This window comes from Schistocerca serialis, chromosome 3, assembly GCF_023864345.2.
Source record: "Schistocerca serialis cubense isolate TAMUIC-IGC-003099 chromosome 3, iqSchSeri2.2, whole genome shotgun sequence".
Taxonomy (NCBI): Eukaryota; Metazoa; Arthropoda; class Insecta; order Orthoptera; family Acrididae; genus Schistocerca; species Schistocerca serialis.
Window position 1 is genome coordinate 496,126,749 of NC_064640.1, and position 21,957 is coordinate 496,148,705.

The 21,957-nt window shown below is 42.8% G+C and overlaps 1 protein-coding gene across 1 annotated transcript in view; it reads left to right on the forward strand.

Moving 5' to 3' along the window:
- The first annotated feature begins 5,988 nt into the window (after window positions 1–5,988).
- LOC126470384 (elongation of very long chain fatty acids protein AAEL008004-like) overlaps window positions 5,989–21,957 on the forward strand; it is a 79,427-nt gene continuing 63,458 nt past the window's right edge. The window contains exon 1 of the mRNA XM_050098214.1: window positions 5,989–6,053. The gene's annotated coding sequence lies outside the window, so the exon portion shown is untranslated. The remainder of the gene's footprint in view (window positions 6,054–21,957) is intronic.

Genomic DNA, 21,957 nt, shown 5'->3' on the forward strand with positions numbered 1-21,957 from the left:
ACACCTATAGTATTTTTTTCTAGATTGTAACTAATATGTATACCAAACTTAACTGAAATAGTTCCATGGTTGTACAATGAATTTTTTACCCGTGGTTTTGCTCGCTTACACATATATTTCACACATGTTTAACATATTTTATGCGTATTTGTATCTATATTTCACCTGTACGTCTCGCGAATTTCGCCCTGCAGTTTTATTTTCACGCAGCGTAATGTTTATAATGTATATCCTGATGCATGTGCTGTACAGTGATGTAATTTTGCAGGTACATCCAGCGCCTACTGTCTGCGAAATGTGTTGTGAATAGAGTTAGTAGTGAAGAATTAAAAATTAAAACGTCATGCATAATGTGATATTTTCTCATGTATCTCTTTGTTTATGACGTCATATCTCCTGAACTATGTGTCGTACAATGATATATTTCCCCGGGTACATTCAGCGGGATATATGCACACCGTCTGTGAAATGTGTTGCGAATAGAGTAAGTAGTAAAGAAGTAATAAATTAAAACGTCATGCATAATGCTCCAGTGTTTATGATGTTGTATCTCCTCAACAACGTATCATACAATGATGTATATACTTTTGTTGGCATATTCAGGGACAAATGTGGACACTGTCTGCGAAAAGTGTTGCGAATTGATTTAGTAGCAACGAAGTAATAAATTTAAATGTATGCATGATGCGGTAGTTTTTCACGCAGTCAGTGTTTATAACGTCGTATCTTCTGAACTAAGTGTCATACAATGATGTAATTTTTCTGGTACGGTAAGTGGTATATGTGAATACTGTCTGAAAAATGTGTCACGAATGCTGTAAGTAGTCAAGAAGTAATAAATTAAAACGCCATGCTTCATGTGACAGTTCTATTACATGAACAGCGAAAATTTAGTAAGCGACAAGTTTTATCGTTTCATCACTTTGTGGGGGTCGTCAGCGACAAAAAGTTTGTTGCAAGTCTCTGAGTTCTCTCATTGTCAAATACTGGATGATTGATGTATGGGTATTCTCATGAAGTGGGGTACACTGCTTTTTCACCCCCACATCCACATCTCTGATAGGCTAGTGGTTTAGGAGGAGATGTGGAACATATAAATATATACATACATATGTACATGTATTTTTAAAATCTGCACATATATAATGGCATGTCATTATTAGTACCTCCATACAAATGGAATTATAACATACATACCTGACATGACTTAGATGTCATATTTTACCTATGGACAACATCTTGCGCCCAATAAGAATGTCTAAGATCGTACATGCTATCTAAGATGTACTGCTCTCCGATACTACTCTCTGATACGACTCAAAGTACTTCTGAATAAGACGCACAAGGTTCCATTTGTTAACAGGAAAAGGATCCATTTAATTGATTTCTTTAGTCCTCTTATCCCACAAAGATTAACGGACAAAAAACGATGAAGCACTTCCATTACTGATTGTAATTGGCTCTTCAACATTCTTAGTAATGTACAATGAACAACTCTTAAGAGATTTACATAGGCTTGTACCTAAAAACCTATTCTATACCAAAAATCCATAGGAATTTAGGTCATCTACGCATGTTAGTACTTAGTTTAATGTCTCCGTGTGTGTGTTGGGGGGGGGGGGGGGGGGGACGAGCGCACGTTCTAATATTAGTACTGGAATACTACACATAATCTACATACAAGGTGCGATCAAATGAAAACGAGACAGATGGAATAAAGGTTATTAAGCTGTTTATTATTTCAAAAGTAATCGCTGTAATTGTTAATACATTTGTCCCTCTGGGAGGCAAGACGGTCGCTGTCTTTATAGAAAAATATTTTCGGTTGTCTACGGGACCACGATTGTACCCAGGTTTGCACCCCTTCGGCCGAAGAGCATCAACGGCCACGAATGTCTTTCTTCAGGGCTTCAAAAAGATGGCGATCGCATAGGGAGAGATCCGGACTGTATACTGTATGGAGGATGTGTAAGGACTGCACAGCGAAACTTCTGTAACGTACTCGAAACAATCTCGACAACATGCGGGGCGGGCACAGTGTTTCTCTAGAGGTCCTCTACACCCTGTATCTGTTCTTCTCAGACGTATATGATGTCGTATTTTCTCTCTCTCTCTCTCTCTCTCTCTCTCTCTCTCTCTCTCTCCCGTCTCACTCATATATGAACACACACATCTAAGGCATATGTAAACCCATACCCATTTCGAGGCGAGAGTCGAACCAGTAACCGCTACTTTAGGAGACAGTGATTCTATTCCGATACCATTCTACCACTTTTTGCTGTACTACCTGCTCCTCATCTTGCGGAAACGGTCACTTTCATTGTGTTTAAGCAAAGCGTGGGCACTTAAAATACAAAAATATCCTGAAATCACAGGGGTAGGTGCCAGTATAGAAGAATTAATAACGAAAATTCTTAAATTCTGACTGACACGAACCCAAGGGTAAGATTCAGAGGAATACTATCGGATGGGTTTGATATCAAGATTTGTGTCATACTGGGAGACGGATTGTCACCAGTTTTGTTTAACATATCTCTGTACGACGTTATGAGGGAATGAACAACAATAAATGAGGAAATAGGGATACTAATGATGCACCTGGTGGACAAAGAGAACAACAGGGCTCAAGTCGGCTGCCTAGCATTTGCCGACGACATAACGATACTAAGTCAGATAGAAGAAGATGCAAAAGACGCAACTCGGCAGCCTAAGCAAGGTAGTCAGAAGCATGTGACTGAGGATCGCCTGCGACAAGACAAAGACACCGAAAATCACTGGGGACTGGCAAATACCAGGGGGCACCGTGTAGAATAGCTAGAGAAAACAGAGATAAACATAGTAAGGAAAATACCAGGAATCAAGACACATAGGAATTAAAACATTAGGTGCCAGTGGTCACTGATTTATATCAATGGGGAGAGTTGAAAATTTGTGCTTACTAGGCAGATGCGCTGACCACTACGCCTTCCGGACACACTGTTCAGTGCAACTGCACGGATTACCCTAGCAAGACTCTCGTGAGGCCGAAATTCTCAACTTATACCACACACTAGTGATATAGCGCCTCTGCACATTAGCCTCATTACTCGCAGCATCTCGCCGATTCCCATAAGAGTTCGTGCTAGGTGTGCATCTACACTGAAAGGCTCATTGACTACCATCGCCTGAAATATATACACTCCTGGAAATGGAAAAAAGAACACATTGACACCGGTGTGTCAGACCCACCATACTTGCTCCGGACACTGCGAGAGGGCTGTACAAGCAATGATCACACGCACGGCACACCAGGAACCGCGGTGTTGGCCGTCGAATGGCGCTAGCTGCGCAGCATTTGTGCACCGCCGCCGTCAGTGTCAGCCAGTTTGCCGTGGCATACGGAGCTCCATCGCAGTCTTTAACACTGGTAGCATGCCGCGACAGCGTGGACGTGAACCGTATGTGCAGTTGACGGACTTTGAGCGAGGGCGTATAGTGGGCATGCGGGAGGCCGGGTGGACGTACCGCCGAATTGCTCAACACGTGGGGCGTAAGGTCTCCACAGTACATCGATGTTGTCGCCAGTGGTCGGCGGAAGGTGCACGTGCCCGTCGACCTGGGACCGGACCGCAGCGACGCACGGATGCACGCCAAGACCGTAGGATCCTACGCAGTGCCGTAGGGGACCGCACCGCCACTTCCCAGCAAATTAGGGACACTGTTGCTTCTGGGGTATCGGCGAGGACCATTCGCAACCGTCTCCATGAAGCTGGGCTACGGTCCCGCACACCGTTAGGCCGTCTTCCGCTCACGCCCCAACATCGTGCAGCCCGCCTCCAGTGGTGTCGCGACAGGCGTGAATGAAGGGACGAATGGAGACGTGTCGTCTTCAGCGATGAGAGTCGCTTCTGCCTTGGTGCCAATGATGGTCGAATGCGTGTTTGGCGCCGTGCAGGTGAGCGCCACAATCAGGACTGCATACGACCGAGGCACACAGGGCCAACACCCGGCATCATGGTGTGGGGAGCGATCTCCTACACTGGCCGCACACCACTGGTGATCGTCGAGGGGACGCTGAATAGTGCACGGTACATCCAAACCGTCATCGAACCCATCGTTCTACCATTCCTAGACCGGCAAGGGAACTTGCTGTTCCAACAGGACAATGCACGTCCGCATGTATCCCGTGCCACCCAACGTGCTCTAGAAGGTGTAAGTCAACTACCCTGGCCAGCAAGATCTCCGGATCTGTCCCCCATTGAGCATGTTTGGGACTGGATGAAGCGTCATCTCACGCGGTCTGCACGTCCAGCACGAACGCTGGTCCAACTGAGGCGCCAGGTGGAAATGGCATAGCAAGCCGTTCCACAGGACTACATCCAGCATCTCTACGATCGTCTCCATGGGAGAATAGCAGCCTGCATTGCTGCGAAAGGTGCATATACACTGTACTAGTGCCGACATTGTGCATGCTCTGTTGCCTGTGTCTATGTGCCTGTGGTTCTGTCAGTGTGATCATGTGATGTATCTGACCCCAGGAATGTGTCAATAAAGTTTCCCCTTCCTGGGACAATGAATTCACGGTGTTCTTATTTCAATTTCCAGGAGTGTATATACGTAGCATCTATTCCTTCGGACATGACCGAAAGAGAATTTGGGTCTGACGGGAGGAGTGCTAGCGTAGTCCGCGCAGTTGCTCTGACCACTGTGTCCAGGTGGCGTAGTGGTCAGCGCGTCTGCCTAGTAAGCAGGAGACCGGGGTTTGAATCCGAGTCAGCACAAATTTTCAGCTTGCCCCATCGATATAAATCAGTACCCACTGGCAGCTAATGGCTTTAATTCTTTTGTGTCCAAAAAAAGGTGATGACATGGATATGAAGATCCAGGGAAGAACTGATCAGGGCCGGCCGTGGTGACCGAGCGGTTCTAGGCGCTACAGGCTGGAACCGCACGACCGCTACGAATCCAGCACGTTCGAATCCAGCCTCGGGCATGTATGTGTGTGATGTCCTTAGATTAGTTAGGTTTAAGTAGTTCTGAGTTCTAGGGGACTGATGACCTCAGAAGTTAAGTACCATAGTGCTCAGAGCCATTTGAAGCATTTTAACTGATCAGGAGCATCAGATCAGTATCTGGGGAAATCAGACTGAAAAGTGCAAGATTTTCGAGGTAGGTAATCCAGATCACTAGGTATAGAATGATCAAAAGGGCATCGGGAACAATGGGCAGTACAAGAGGAAAGACAGGAACCAAGTTAGTTGTTGAACTCATGAAGGATTTTTTTTTTTATTTATTTGCCTGAGCACTATGCGACTTAACTTCTAAGGTCATCACTCACTTAGAACTACTTAAACCTAACTAACCTAAGGACAGCACACACATCTATGCCCGAGGCAGGATTCGAACCTGCGACCGTAGCGGTCGCTCGGCTCCAGACTGCAGCGCCTAGAACCGCACGGCCACTTCGGCCGGCATGAAGGATTGGTTGGAATTGGAGATCTGTATGGAAGGAAAGGATGGTTGGAGAAGCAAGTACAAACTGATCAATCTGACAGGGATCGCCAACAGAAAAGGGTATATAAAAAGGGTAGAGAGTCATCAGTGGAGCGAATAAGAGAAGAGAGTACTGAAGATGCCAGAAGAAGAGCGGAAGAGAAGAAGAACAAAGGATGAAGAGGTTTTGGTAGAAGAAAAGGAAAACGCTGCCCTTTGTGGGTCTTCTCTTGGTCCTACAGCAGTAGGAACGTAACAATAAGGAGACATGTATGAAGTAGGGAAGGAACAAGAGTTCTCTTGATAAAGAGATGGAATTTTAGTGTTCGGTACTCGGTGCCAGTATGTACCACAAGTTAAGACTAACAGAGGAGCGCATCTTTTTTTCCAGAACGGTCGGAAGGCGGAGTGTGCGGCCGGCATGGGCATTTCCAGCTGGTTGGTGCAGCGGATTTACGTCAGCGAGTCACTCCCCGCCAGCCGGCAGCCGGCAGGGGCGCCTATATAGCGAGCGCTGGCTGCGCGCCGCTCAGTCCGCCCGCCGTCTGCCGCCAGCCACCAAGCACTCACCAGGCACGCAGGTAAGGCGCGCTTCCGGTCCTCTCTCGCAATGACGTGTTTTAGTTTTCTGTATGGAAATGGATTTAAAAGTGTTCATTACAACATCAGAGTTACGAAGATCATGTGGTGAATTGTAGGCGATGATGACACACTGAATACAGTGACAATGTCCCAAGTGTCAGTACGGGTCTCCAGTTAATCAATTTCTTTATCTTGTGGTTGTGATTTAGGTAACTCCCAGTGGTTAAGCCTATGGATCTACACTTTACAATGCCTCATCCATTCTAGCTGTAAAGACTCTACAAACAATATACAGGTATTCTGTCAAGTTAACAATGCTAACTGTGGAAACGGAAAATATTACTCGAAAAATCTTAATGGAATCGTACTTTTCCGTACTTGATACAACGCTAGTGTTTGCGATTCGAGCCAGAAGACTGGTAATTTCTCGTTGCCTTGTATACATTTGCCTTAAAAAATTTAAAAAAAGAACTCTTATCCACGCAGGGACAGCTTCCTTTGTTTCACTTGCTATTATTATTTGTCGGAGAGGAACGGAATTAACTGTTTAGTGTAAAAAGAAATTACAAAGATGATGAATCGCTTTATTCTTCATGAAGGCACCATTGAACAAGGGTTCAAATGGTTCAAATGGCTCTGAGCACTATGGGACTCAACTGCTGAGGTCATTAGTCCCCGAGAACTTAGAACTAGTTAAACCTAACTAACCTAAGGACATCACAAACATCCATGCCCGAGGCAGGATTCGAACCTGCGACCGTTGCGGTCTTGCGGTTCCAGACTGCAGCGCCTTTAACCGCACGGCCACTTCGGCCGGCCATTGAACAAGGGGGAAGGGTCCCAACAGACATTGGTTTGTGGAAGTTATTAATTTTATTTCGTTCTTTGTCAGCACTTTAACAAATACCTAGTTCGATGGTACAGTTTTTTAAGCTATATCTGTCAAATCAGTGCTTTTCCTTACTTCATTAAATATAATTGAAGAGACTCTACAGGTACTCTGTCGATATTTTGTAAGACTAGTAATCCCAGCAGTGGAAACAAAGTATTGCGTGATACCTGTGCCATGTCTAAAAACGCCAATAAAAAGTGCACTAGAGCTTAGAGCTGCAGTCAGAAGATAGTCTGGTAATTTTATGCGACCCAATATATCTTTCTCAATGCTTTCCTAGTACAAAGTAAAGAACTGAACAAAAGAAAGCTATGCGCTACATCAAATAAATGCATCTCATAAATATTGTTTAGTTTTCTTTATTGGCATTTCCTATTGCTTTATATAAGTGCCATGCAACTATCTAAGCGTCTTTACTGAATCTCCATGTTCAGATGTCCGTGATTTTGTTCTCTAAGACATTCTGGTATGCATATTAGCTAAACCTAACCTTGTGGTATTCGTTATAAATAAAAACATATACCGCCGGAAGGCTTCATGGACTGCAAATTGAAGTGTATCGGACAGGGCTTTTTCTGAGGAATACTCACAAATATTACAGTAAGTAACAATATTGATAGGAAACAACAGTATCCACACAAAATATGAACTTTAAAACACAGCGTGCTTAGAAGCAATTTTTTTAAATAGCTACCCAGCAATTTTGCCTGGAATGTAACATATCTCGGCACCAGCATCTCTGTGTTGATTTAGATTTACATCAGGTATTCCACGAGAGACGATTACAATGAGTGCCCGAAGGTCAATCTACCCGGAGCAGTTCCGTGCTGCCCACAGGGAGAACATCGCTAACGGAGCCTAACGGAATAGGTACCAGCCTCTGTGAGCGTGTGTTTGTGTATGTCTCTCTTCTAGCCACCAATACATACCAGCATGTGTCCGCTTTTGCTTTACTCTTCATGTTTCGAGGCGTGTGACCTCTTAAAATTTCCATTTCATACGTGAGCCTGGAACGTGTTTCGAAACAAGAGAAGTTCGGCATGAGAGCAGAGGATAGGGTCATTAATGCTTCCCGCCGTAACTGAGAAGCCTTGTTCTGCACGTGTTACAGCTGTCCGGGCAACTGGGATTACCTTGTACGGTTTCGGCGACACTTACATTCTGCCCCTTCTTGCTGCGCCACATGCTCCTCATTTTTCTGAAATATTCACTTCTCTCACGTTCATTTGTTATCACAACGATCTACGTTAAGAAGATACGTAATGTGAAGTTTCGGAAATGTACTACTCCATTGGCCAGTTTGTTCCTACGTCACAACAGGTAAGACAATCACACAACCCTAGCTTTGGAAGTGTATTATCAATGCTGGAAGCTCATCGTTTGTGGTTTGCTGGCTTCTCTTCACAGGCAGTCCAGGAAACACTGAGTATAATTGCTAATGTTCTTTGACATAAAGAATGGCTGCGTAACTTCGTCCGCGTATAAACTACGCCGTAAATGTGAAAATGGTCCATAATCGCAGCAGAAAGAAAGGGAGCTGCAATGATAAGAAGTTTCCTCTCAGACTTAAGAAATTTAATAGCATGCTATAAACAGTCTTGCGGAAATACATTTTCACCATATTCTAATGGCATGTCAGCTACTGTTTACCATCATGGAAAGTTCACATTATATTACTGTACGTAAAGAGAGCTCAAACACCTCATGAACAACTATTAATCGCAATTAATATGAATGTTTCCTGGAAATTTATGCAATTAAAAGCTCTGTGTAAGTCCCTTAAATCTAGCGTAATAAGCCTCGATCGCCTATTTCTGTAGTATGACTTTCAACCAGGAACACAAAGGAAACTTGAACGGAATTTTCCTTCACTCGCCCAAGTTTCCACTCAGTAAAAATCATTAGTTCATCAGCTTGAGAGAGGCTGAAGCACCTGCGGCTGAAATGTTTACATTGGTCACGGTCCGTTCCAAGCACATGTTTGCCGCACCCGCGAAGGACACTAGCCTTGGGCGAGCGGCTTGACCTCAGAGTTCCCCTGGTCACCAACTCTTGGGCCATATTTCTTTTCCTGTTTTTTACGCAAATTTTGTCTTATCATAGCGAGCACACAAATATGTCACAGTACTGAAATGAACGAGGCGCAGTAGCTTGGAGCGTATTTCATAATACGTAAACTTCGTTCCAGACTAATGCTAATCGAGGGGGGCGGAGGGGAGGGGGTGGCATTGAATAAAGTCTTTGGATCCTATTGAGGGCTCTCTAGCTCGCGTAGCTATCTGAGTAACTTTTTTTTCCTGCTATAAATCAGGCTAGCTAAATTCAGAAGTGTGCTTCTGTTTTCGTAACCCGAAAAAATTTCAGAACCCTTTAAGTCTCGCTAGAAACACTTTGAAACGTAGAGGAAGCTTTTCGGCTTTACACGCATGAGCTATATAGAACTGATAAAAATAAATGTCTTTTGAAGCCAAGATCGCTGACTAATACTTTCATTTCGCGATGATCGGTTTCGACAGAAGCTTGCTGTCATCATCTGATCTTCGGAAATGTAAAGTGCTTACATATCAGTCACATAGCGGGAAGACATTCCACTAATGTGATTCCCGCTGTGTGAATGATATGTACGGGCTTTAAATTTCCGAAGATCAGATGATGACGGCAAGCTTCTGTCGAAACCGATCATCGCGAAATGAAAGTATTAGTCAGCGATCTTGGCTTCAAAAGAAATTTATTTTTATCAATTCTATATAGCTCATGCGTGTAATGCCGAAAAGCTTCCTCTACGTTTCAAAGTGTTTCTAGCGAGACTTAAAGGGTTCTGAAATTTTTTTCGGGTTACGAAAACAGAAGCACACTTCTGAATTTAGCTAGCCTGATTTATAGCAGGAAAAAAAAAGTTACTCAGATAGTTACGCGAGCTAGAGAGCTCTCAATAGGATCCAAAGACTTTATTCAATGCCACCCCCTCCCCTCCGCCCCCCTCGATTAGCATTAGTCTGGAACGAAGTTTACGTATTATGAAATACGCTCCAAGCTACTGCGCCTCGTTCAGCGATCCAGCGATCTTGGCTTCAATGGATATTTCTTTTGATCAATTCAGCAGGTCGTTCCCAGCACATACATGTAACCTATATCAACATAGAATTGTTAAGATGTCTGCATCTGTGCCAAACGAGCTACTGACTACGTCACTAGATATTGAATTACCATCGGATTTGTAAGTCTTCTGTTCATTTAAGCGTTCGAACACCGAAATAATTATCTTTGCTGAATAATGATTAAGCAGAACCTCGTCTTCCCGATGTACTACTCGTCACAGGCCCCTGAGTAACATAAGTAAACAACAACAAAAAAATGTTCAAATGTGTGTGAAATCTTATGGGACTTAACTGCTAAGGTCATCAGTCCCTAAGCTTACACACTACTTAATCCAAATTATCCTAAGGACAAACACACACACCCATGCCCGAGGGAGGACTCGAACCTCCGCCGGGACCAGCCGCACAGTCCATGACTGCAGCGCCTTAGAGCGCGCGGCTAATCCCGCGCCGCACTAAACAACACCTTACTTAAAGTACCACATGTAACATTAGATCTTCCAAATGTGTAGTTGACGGAATATACTTTGTACAGCTAATAATTTTAGTATGAATAGCTTCATACATAACTTTCTCGGTTCCAAAACCGTTGAGTAACAACTTTCTGAACATCGTAAATATGTACACGTTATTACCTTGTGAAATATTTATGTTCCAGCTGTTTCAAAGGTTCTATCCATATATACTTGGACTTTATGCGACGTATTGGAAACGCGAAAGGTATTATTCACCAATGCGATAAATAAACATTTCCTAGTGCAGATATGAAGAAACTGTATTTCAATGTCAAAAAAGGAAGATAATAATTTAACGTCGCGTCAGTATCTCAATCATTAACGGTGGAACACCAACCCAGAAGGAACAAATAGGGCGAAAGGAATTGCCTTTTAAGAGCTCATTCTTGTCCTTAATTGATTTAGTGAAATCATGGAAAACATATACTCACAGTATCATATCCCCTGTTACATAAATTGACCTTTCTCGAACAGCAAAACTCCTTCAACATCGATTCAAATGAATTTGTGCGCTTCCTATGCACGGAATCAATCCTTATAAATCTATAGCTCTGTGTGGTCTCATGGGTGCATAACTGAAGTATTGAACTAAAAACGTGTGTAGCGGGGTAGCGCACTAATCAGAGAACTGTTAACTGCGATCAAGAATCTAACGGCTGGCCATACCGCTTCTAGAATAGCCATAGAACGGAGCTTCCCGTTTCGTAACATATGTTCCCAGCACGAAACGTAGTGTTTCACCGACTCAGGACGCAGTCGGAGAAACTCTGCGCCTAGTTCTGGAATATGCACATTCATTGTCGACAGAATTCGTAGCTATTGAAGCTCTCTGAAACAACTGCACTGCAGGGTTACAACTCCGAATATACGTTCTTGGTGGTAAGTGAAACAACTGTCTAATCTCGAATTATGAAAGACATAGATCTATGTATCTGATTTTCCAAACTGTGATAAGCTGGCATGAAGAGAGAATAAAATACAACCTGGCAGTAAGTGTAGATAAATGAAATTAAAAGGATATAAAAAGCCGGCCGTAGTGGCTGTGCGGTTCTAGGCGCTGCAGTCTGGAACCGCGAGACCACTACGGTCGCAGGTTCGAATCCTGCCTCTGGCATGGATGTGTGTGATGTCCTTAGGCTAGTTAGGTTTAACTAGTTCTAAGTTCTAGGGGACTAATGACCTCAGAAGTTGAGTCCCATAGTGCTCAGAGCTATTTGGACCATTTGGATATAGAAAATAATATTCTCGCAATTTATTTACTCCAGAATTGTCCCGATAAACAGGCCCACATAGTTTGTGCAGTAAATTAGTTCTATATTTTTCCAAATTACCTTTTTAAAATTACATGGTATCATCACAAGAGCTCTTATGAAATGCGGCGACAGATGCGTAGGTTGCTCCTAAATGCTATTTCTGTGTAAGAGACTGTCATAGACGGTGGTTGCGACAAAAATAGCAATTATTTAATAGTATTTACGTCTGCATTGCATGTTATTAAAGAGAACGTCCACATGAACGAGTAAGGGATCCATTGAAAAGAAGCAACTAAATATACGTCACTGCAGAGTCAAAGTAACTAAAGTGGACAACTGGATAGAACCTGCGCCAGCCTTAGTGGTAAGAGGCTACGGTCGCAGGTTCGAATCCTGCCTCGGGTATGGATGTGTGTGATGTCCTTAGGTTAGTTGGGTTTAAGTAGTTCTACGTTCTAGGGGACTGATGACCCCAGCAGTTAAGTTCCATAGTGCTCAGAGCCATTTGAACCATTTTTAATGGTAAGAGGAAATATAGAACGCTCAAATTGGGCAATATGAGGATCGTGATGAATATGTTAAATTATAGTGGGAATGCAATACGATTGCTAGACTTTTTACGTGAAAAATCATGTAAGAGATACGCTTTTATGTATAACGACGTTTTTTTTCATCAGTAAAAATGGGTAGAAATATTTATGGAACGTTAATATGCGTTTTTGTAAGACTTCGTCGCACCTTTGACAACCACATCATTAGAGGCAGAAAAATAGCTCAGCAGACCAAGGGAGAAGATAAGGACGTTCTTAATTTGCAACCCATGTCGTAATCATTGAAGATGGACCCTAGACTCACGTGGTCGGAGAACTGCAACACAATTATTGTAGCTTCATTGGAGGATCCAGTCTGACATGTGCCTGAAGTCATTGGTAAAAATGGAAAACGTCCAAATAAAAAGGACGTACGAGTGGTTGAATATCGGTCCTCATGAACGTAGCCTCGCCACGTTCGGTTGCATTCTCAAGAATCCTTCGTTACACATATATGAGTGATTTTCTCACTACAGTGGTCTCTCGGCTAGCATCGAACGGTTTCAGCTGGCAGATCTCAATATTCGGGACTACATCTCTTAAACCAGAACATTGATGCTGTGTACTTCCTCATAATCGAGAATATTCACTCAGAGACAATCTAACTCTAATCTAAAGAAAGGTGATTCTGACCTCCATCTGGCTAAGTTAACTTTTAGGATAATTTATATTTATTTTTATTTTTCTTGATTACATTAATTCATTTTGAGTGAATGGTTCTTCAATGCGACACATCTAGTTTCTTCTCTGCTCTTTGTCAAATATCGACTGGTGTTACGTCTCTTTTAACATTACTCTTTATGCAGGACTTCAGACACTTCCTTATCGTTCGAAAAACATAAAAAATACGAAAGCAAAGTCAGTAGTCCAGGAGACAACAGAGTTGCGCTATATGTAGAACATTCATGACAATGTCCTCACTGAATGAGAAAACGATCATACACAGTGAGGCATTAGCAGCAAGATTACCAAACGATGATTATTTTCTTTAATATTTTTCTTTTACTTTTTCCTTTCTCTATGACATTATGGGATAAATAAAGGAATGAATCTGTCTTTCACTTAACCGCACAGGCAAATCCCAAGGCTTTTAGCTCCGCGTCGATTCCAGCTGCAAAACCACAGCGTACCTTATCACATAAATTAGACGTGATCACCCTTGCCCTGTCTGCAGTCGACTGACTTGCGCATTTCTGAGGGACGTCGTGCAATGACACATTGTGATCAACACAATTTGACCAACAGTCAACAGAATACTGCTCTGTGTGGATGGTCTTGTCTCAGTCCCTATCCAATATTTTAATATATAAACGGAAATATTTACTAAGCCATTGTTTAGAAAATACAGATTCCTGTTATCCATTCCTGACTGGGAACAACAGTAGTGAGAAATGGTAACCAGGTCAGAACATCTGTTGTAAAAGGTCGAGTTCTTGACTGAATCTTGGGCCACTCATGTTATTTTAGGTTTTCTGTTATTTCCGATTAACAAAATGAGCGACTTCTGAATTTTTACATCTTGTGCCAGTGCAAGTGCTTACCTCCATACTTTTGTCCGATATCGACTAGTACTGTTGCTCACTATCGCTATTGTTGGCAGAACAATTAGTGCTGACTTACAAGAAGATAAGCCGCTGAACATTAGTGCTACGATCCACAGTTTTCCACAAAGTTATACGATATTCATCTGTTCACAATTTCAGAAAATATTAACTAAAACAGAAACTACATCAGACATTACGGTAACATAAGCTGAATACTCCTTGATACAGATAATACACGTTAGGATTGGCATTAGTGCATGACACTGGGTAACACCTAACTGTGCTAAAGTAGTCAAATGTATTTTCCATTACCTCGGACGAGAAAAGTGGCAATATTCTTCTTGTTATCCCATGAAAAATGTGCAGCTTTTCTTCTGCTTATGATTGTCACCTACTACCAAAATTACATGATTAATTACACAAGCAATAGTCGTGCAAATCGAAAACAGTACTCTCCTTCGCTAGAGTAAAACCTAACAATATGGCAGTTTACCTGTATATTCAACGCAGGAACTTTTAAGCATTGCGTTCTAGTTGATGGAATTAAATTAATCATCCTTGCGTTCTTTGTGCCAGCACTCAACCAGAGTGTTGATTTACGTCTTCACTCCTATTTTTTAAATTTATTTCTTAAAAATTTGATACACAATTATTCTCGACTTATTGGAGCGTCGAATGACCTGCGGAGAACTCTATTTCACGCGAAACGTAAACGTACTAAGTGTGGCAAATATGTATTTTGAAACACAGGCGATTACAAAAAATGTTTGCGCTGAGGTTAAGTGAGAATAATTTCCTCTAGGGGTTGCGTTTATTGCAAAGAATATTAAAAACTTGATATTAACTCAATGTTTAGCACCTCGGAGGCAAAAAAGAAACCGATTTTGATTTGGCTCTTACAAAAGCTCAAGTGTGTAGTATCCATAGCAGACTGGATTACCACTGATTCAGACTTTATATAAAGGAGGAGAACGCGAATGGTCACTGGTTTATTTGCCTCCCGGGATACTGCGACAGAAATCGTGTCGGCCACTTGAAGGAAGACGTCTCTTATCTCGTGAAATGTTGCAAGGACCAGGTTTCAGGACAGAATCTGTCAGTACTCTTCAACCACTACATATTGCACCTGTAGAGATCCTAAAAATAATATTTGGATAACAACAGTTCACAGACATATATGCAATCTTGTTCCTACGCTATATCCACGATAGGCACAGGAAGAAATGTTCATACCGGTACCGGCACGTGGAACAGGAAGAAGTACACACTGTCACTCACTTTAAAGTAATTCGTAGGTAAGAACGTAGACTCAATATTACGTCGCCGATTATTGACGTGCTATTGCCGGAATATTTACGTTCAGTGTTTTATAGATGTTTATGCCAAGTACAAACTGAATAAGCCCACCATCAGGATTTCAACATCGAATGTTCTATGAGAAAGCGGCATAATAGCAGCCAAGGTTGGCAACGCGCTGGAGCTCAGGGCTGCGGTCCAGGATTACGACAACGCGTCGCAGCCTCTGAGGTCGCCGAGCAGAAACCGAGAGTTACGGGGGCATCCGTCAGAAGGGAAAGTAAAGGTTGCAGACCGGTTTTGGGAAGCAACACCTCACTTACCGAACACGTCTAGAGAGATGGTGCCGGTGAACCACCCCTTTGCGGCTGGAACCGACCGACGTGGTGAGCGAATCGTGGCATCATGTTTCCCTGCGGAGGTGATGGCCAGATTGTTTAGCAGTGGGCGGCGACGACCGCTCTCTCGCACCTCGCATAGTATGGGGCCAAGGACACACCCAGCCTACGCTTCCAGGGTTCACAGACCACCCGCATTGTATCACGAGCTCCTTGCCCGACACAAAGAAGGAGAACACACCGTCGCCTATCGACGAGTGTTCTGAGTTTAACATCTATACAATGGTTTCGCTACAGTACTTTAGAAAAATCTTGACAGCTGCTTTCAAAAACCATCGTTATAAGAAGTGGGATAAGATATGAAGGACTGACGTTCCACGTATAAAGCGCTTATTATGAATAATCGAGGACTACACTGATCAGCGTAGTCCGATTTATTTCAGTTCTGTTAGCCGTTATAGGTAGATGAAACTAATGAAGAGTAGCAGAAATGAGATTAGCGATGGTTTTAAGATTAACATTGAGGACCATGAAGTAGACAAAGTGAAGAAACTTTGCTACCTTGCAAGCAAAATTACGCATCACGGAGGATATAAGAAGTACACTGGCGAAAGCAAAGAGAGCATCCCACAGTAAAACACACTGACGGAAAAAATCGCAATGCCAAAAAATAATTAATGTAGGGGAATGAAATTTCTGGAGCGCATTTGTCTAGGTAGCATATTTAAGTGATTAACATTTAAAAATGACAGCTTAATGGAAGCACGAGATATGGCAGTGCAAATGTGAAATGCTGGTACATTAATAACCAGTGTAACAGCTAAAATGTTGAATGCAAGCATGCAAACGTCCACGGACATGTTGTACGCGTGCCGGATATCAATTTGTGGGATGGAGTTCCACGCCCGTTGCACTCGGTCGTTCAATGCAGGTACGGTCGGTGCTTTTTGTGGATGACGCTGGAGCTGCCGTCCGATGATGTCCCATATGTGCGCAACTGGAGACAGATCTAGTGATCGAGCAGGCCAAGGCTACATGTCAGCACTCAGTCGAGCATATTGAGTTATGTTTCAAATGGCTCTAAGCACTATGGGACTTAACATCTGAGGTCATCAGTCCCCTAGACTTAGAACTACTTAAACCTAACTAACCTAGGGACATTACACACATCCATGCCCGAGGCAGGATTCGAACCTGCGACAGCAGCAGCAGCGCGGTTCCGGACTGAAGCGCCTAGAACCGCTCAGCCCAAGTGGCCGGCATATAGAGTTATAACAGCGGTATATCGAGGAGCGTTATCTTGTTGGAAAACACCATCTAGAACCATGTTTATGATTGGCAGCATAACAGGTCGAATCACCAGGTTGACGTACAAATTTGCAGTCAGGGTGCGTGAGATAAACATGAGAGTGCTCCTGCCGTCATACGAAATCGCATACCAGACCATAGCTCTAGATGTAGGTGCAGTGTGTCTAGCATGTGGACAGGTTGCTTGCAGGCCCTCAGCTGGCCTCCTTCCAACACACACGGCCATCACTGGCACCGAGGCAGAACCAGCTTTCATCAGAAAACACAACAGACTTCCATGCTGCCCTCCAATGAACTCTCGCTTGACACCACTGAAGTCGCAAATGGCCGTGGTTTGGGGTCACTGGAATGCACGCTATAGGGCGTCTGGCTCGGAGCTGTCCTTTAACCGATTTATGACAGTTCGTTGTGTCACTCGTTATGTCACTGTGATGACAGCAGCTGCTCACATTGCTGGTGCAGATGCAGTAAAATACGCGAGGGCCATACGCCGAACAAGATGGTCTTCCTTCTCGGTAGTGCCACGTGGCCATCCGGAGCCCGGTCTTCTTGCGACCGTGCATTCTTGTGACCGGAGCTGCCAGCGATCATGTACAGTGACTACATTCCTGCCAAGTCTTTCTGCAGTATCGCAAATGGAACATCCAACTTCTCGTAGCCGCCTTACACGATCTCGTTCAAACCCAGTGAGGTGTTTATAATGGCGTCTTTCTCCCCTTAAACACATTCTTGACCAACTTCAACTCACCGCATCCAGTCTCAAAGGTAACAACCGCTCACATCTGTTACAACGTGTATTTAAAGCAAACCTGATTTGCATGCTCATAGTGGCGCTAATAGCGCCTCTCTTGCGCGACTGAACAGACGTCACCTTTCAGATGTAGAAACACGCCTACCAACTTGCTGTTATGTCGTACATCTCCATCTTGGTGTTGTGATTTCTTTCTGTCAATGTAAGTCTACCAGTGTCCAGCATAGGCCTTAATTTGAGGGACCAATTTCTGAGACTGTACATTTGGAGCACAGCGTTATATGGAAGTGGATCATAGACTGTGGGAAACCAAAATGAAGACAAGCGAAGAGTTTTGAGTTGTAGTGCTAGTAAAATATCTATTGAAAAATATATAGCCTTATAAAGTGAGAAATGAGGATGTGGTCCTCAGAACCAGTGAGGACAAGAGTACGCGGAAAATAATGACTAGAACAAGGGACAAAATGATGAGACATCTGTTATGCATCAGGGAATAACTGCCACGGTACTAGACGGAGTAGTACTGTACTGGAAGATAGTGACTAAAACACATAGAACGAATAATTTAGGAGGTTTGGTGAACAGCTACTCTTAGATGAAGAGACTGGCACAGGAAAGAAAGTCTTGAAGGCTGCATTAAACCACTCAGAAAACCGATGAACACCCACCCTCCCCCCGAACAAGAAGAGTGTAGGAATGTCCTCTAGGCTTTCGATCACTTTAATGAGTATACCGTATCTGTAAAAGTTCTAAACATGAAATTCGGTCTTCGAGGAGTTAAGTGAAGAGAGATGCGTTTGTATGTGTATAACGTAATCAAATCTCTAACGTATTTCAGGCGTGTAATAAATTCAGAGAGTTTCGCGGTATGGTGTAACAGCAAGCCGAGAAGCGTATTACGCTAAACGCATCTTTCTAGAATGACGTAAATGCGCAGATACGGCACGCTGAATTGACAATGGATGGTCTGTCACACAGGTCCTCTCTAGTTTGTGTCTCAGTCTCATTTCCGCATAGGGCATATAATATACAGACAGTTTAATAGGAAACGAATGCAGCTTGTAACTTACATGCTGTAAGCTCGCACAGATTTGTCCTCAATATAATTTACACTATAAATGGTAAATTCCCTGAGCAAAAGAATATCTGATCTCTGTTTGTCTCCTTAATCAGTTACAGACTTTAAATGAGTAACTCATCAGAATTATTTTATTTGTAATGAACTTCATCCCCTCATGGAATGTGGAAATAGCTGCCGTGCAAACAATAATATATTAAATACATGAAAAAAAACACCTTGCATATTAGCTGCTGTGGCTTTTCTCTGACATGGCGAAGGCAAGTGAGCTGCAGAGCCGGAAGAAAACCGCACCGGAACACCTTGGGTGGTGGCTGTAGCTATCCTTCCTTGTAGGCCCCGGAGGTCGCAAGGCCAGAGGTGCGCCGACCACTTCACCAGCAACCGCTGTAGCTGTCCTTGCCCCTTTCCCTACAGCTTCCCGTTCTGTCCATCTGCCAAGGTTGATTACTCTCACTGTCCGAAACAGTTTTGTACAATGAGATGTAGGCCACACTGCAGAAGTTACCCTAAGGCCACTTGTTCCTCAGGAGGGATGGAAAGAAAAGAGAAAGAGATGTGTCCTTGCCGCTTAACGATTCGAAAATTACGATAGGAAAGTTGCCGTAAAGCGCGCCGTCAACAATTAGGTTAGTAAGCACGGAGTGATAGCTCAGTTGGATAACGATAACTGCAGGAATAGATCGTGGACGCTTGGAACAATTTTTCTGGCAATCTCCTGTGTGTTTCACTAAAAATCTAAATGTATACGATAGTAGGGGATTCCCCCTGATTGCAAGTTCTGTGTACTGTCTTGCTCAGTGCATAATAGTGACAAAGGCTAAACGTCGTTATAGACGCTGAATACTAGACTGAGAAGCTTTTTTTCACCCGCTACATTTTTCGTTGGGCTTAGTTCTGAAAAATATATCTCTTGAAGAATCTATGGTGTTTCATGAAAGATATCAAAAATTTATTGCCTGCTGCTTGTCGCACAAGCTTCGCTAGAGGCGAAGAGATATTCCTCTCAGACATCAGTTTACATCATGCTTATCTGTAACGTAAGTATTGTCACAGTTTCCTATCCAAAATATTTTATATCCTTTTCAAGCCATATTTTATCCATTTCATATCGAAAAATCTGAAATTCACACACTACCTAGAGTGTAGTACTACGCTAAATTCAATTTTATTTTAGTGCATATCGCAATCACTAGACATTTACGATTTAGAAGCAGATTATCTGTTTCCTACACTGGCTGGTTATTCTCCGTCTTCTGTCTGAGTGTCCATTAAACAGTTCGTATCAGCAAAGAGGGAAACATAAAATTGGTAATATTGTGTCTTAGAAACTAGCACCAGAAATCAGTGTTTATTATAAATTAAGGATATTTTTGAATTTGACAACGAATGTCGCGGACTTTTAATTTGCAGTATTCTGCGTAGGAATTGGGGTTCTGAAGATGCATGATGAGTTGCTGAATCTGGTCACGATAAATACATGCTACGATTGTGTCTAAAAGAACTAAAAGAAACTGCATGAAGCATGTTTGATGATTAGTTGACAAAAAAGTATACGGAATTCGTTAGAACTATGGTACCGTTCGATTCTCCAAACAGGAACTGATAGTGCAGTTTTGTAAAATTAAAGCTGTCATCGACCCGAAGGTTAATTCGAACTCCACAGTGGTTTCCTAGGCATGGTCTTCGTGGACATGAACCGAATTACCCTGCCAGTTATACGGGGACCTATATTTCAACGGGGACACCGAGACGTGCTGTAACTCGACAATTTTCACATTAAAAAACATTGCCAGAGGTAAAATAAGTGATAAGTGACAAGTAAAAGTCCTAGGTGTTACCGGGGATTTACAAAGGGAATAAAACCAGTTTTACACGTAGACCTGCTACAGAAAGGTAAAAGCTGTGGACGTTTCGTGGGTAGTTCCAGACTATTCTACCCATAAGTTTTTGCGTTGGACGAAGGAAACGGAGGAACCGCGTCCTTGCGACTCGCCGATTCGCTGCCAAGCAACTGTCAGGCATAAATCCGTTGAGTGCGATCCCCGACGACTACGGAGCTTTCGGGACTTGGTGGCCGCCTTTGTGTCTGTTTGTAGTGTCTTGTTGACCGTTTTGCCCTCGGCATGCTGATGGTACCTTGTCTGCATGGTCAGTCCGTCACTGTCACAACCTTGTCTCATAGCATGCCAACGAAATTGCATATATACTAAAGAAGTCGTCTGTTCACGCTACTCTTTTTTGTATTTCATTTACGCTTAGTTCCTGTTACTTGTCTGAAATTTGGATTCCCATGGATAGACAAGACGTTAGTTTCGCCTTAACCTAGCTTTAACTATGTGCACTGAATGAGGTTGCTATAAATTTTTCAAACTTTTGAGTAAGAAGTAGGTTAGAGGGATGTGTGCCATTAAAACAGTTCTGTGACATCTAATGCAATGCATTTTTCTCTCATTTCACGGAATGTAGGCTAAACCGAGGACGCGACAATTTTCCCAGACACTGTTGAATTCTACAATACGGCACTCAAACTGAAAAAGCTAGTGACTTATGTGTCATTCTGTATTGAAAATTCCAGTCAATTTCGTAAGATATTGAACGTTTCAACTGCTCAGTGTTACATAGTCAGACTACAAATGAATCTCATCAAGGCCTATGTCAGTACATAAACACCTGACACTATGGTGATACAATTATTAAGTGACAGAATATTTCTCTAAAGTGTGAAGCTATTGATTTTCAGATTTAAAAGACGAGTGTTCCTTTGACATCGCCTATTTTCCATTTATTCCGGTCAATATCTATCACTGTCACCTATAGTGCCATCGAAAATAGCTTCACCAAATAAGACTTACTGTTAGTGAAATAATTTACTTCATAACACTCTCTGTACGTCTGTTTTAGCAGGGATTGATTGCCATGACAGCAAAAATACGTATCTAAACTTCATAACTTCAAAACATTTTAAGGCAATTAGCACAATGCTTACGTAAAATACAGGAGGAAGAGGCTTAGTTGTTATTCCTATTTTTCCCAACGAATTTAAATATCTATCTTTATAGTCTCTGAAAGTGACTTTCACAGCGGGGGATAAAACTTTTGGTAAAAGATGATGTGTAACCCACAGCCAAGCCTGAGAAAACCGTATGACACTGAAGATTATGTTGATTTTGAGTTAAGGAGGCACAAATCTTGGTAGTTTGCACTCATGATGTCTTCACTTGAGGCGCGTATAGTTAA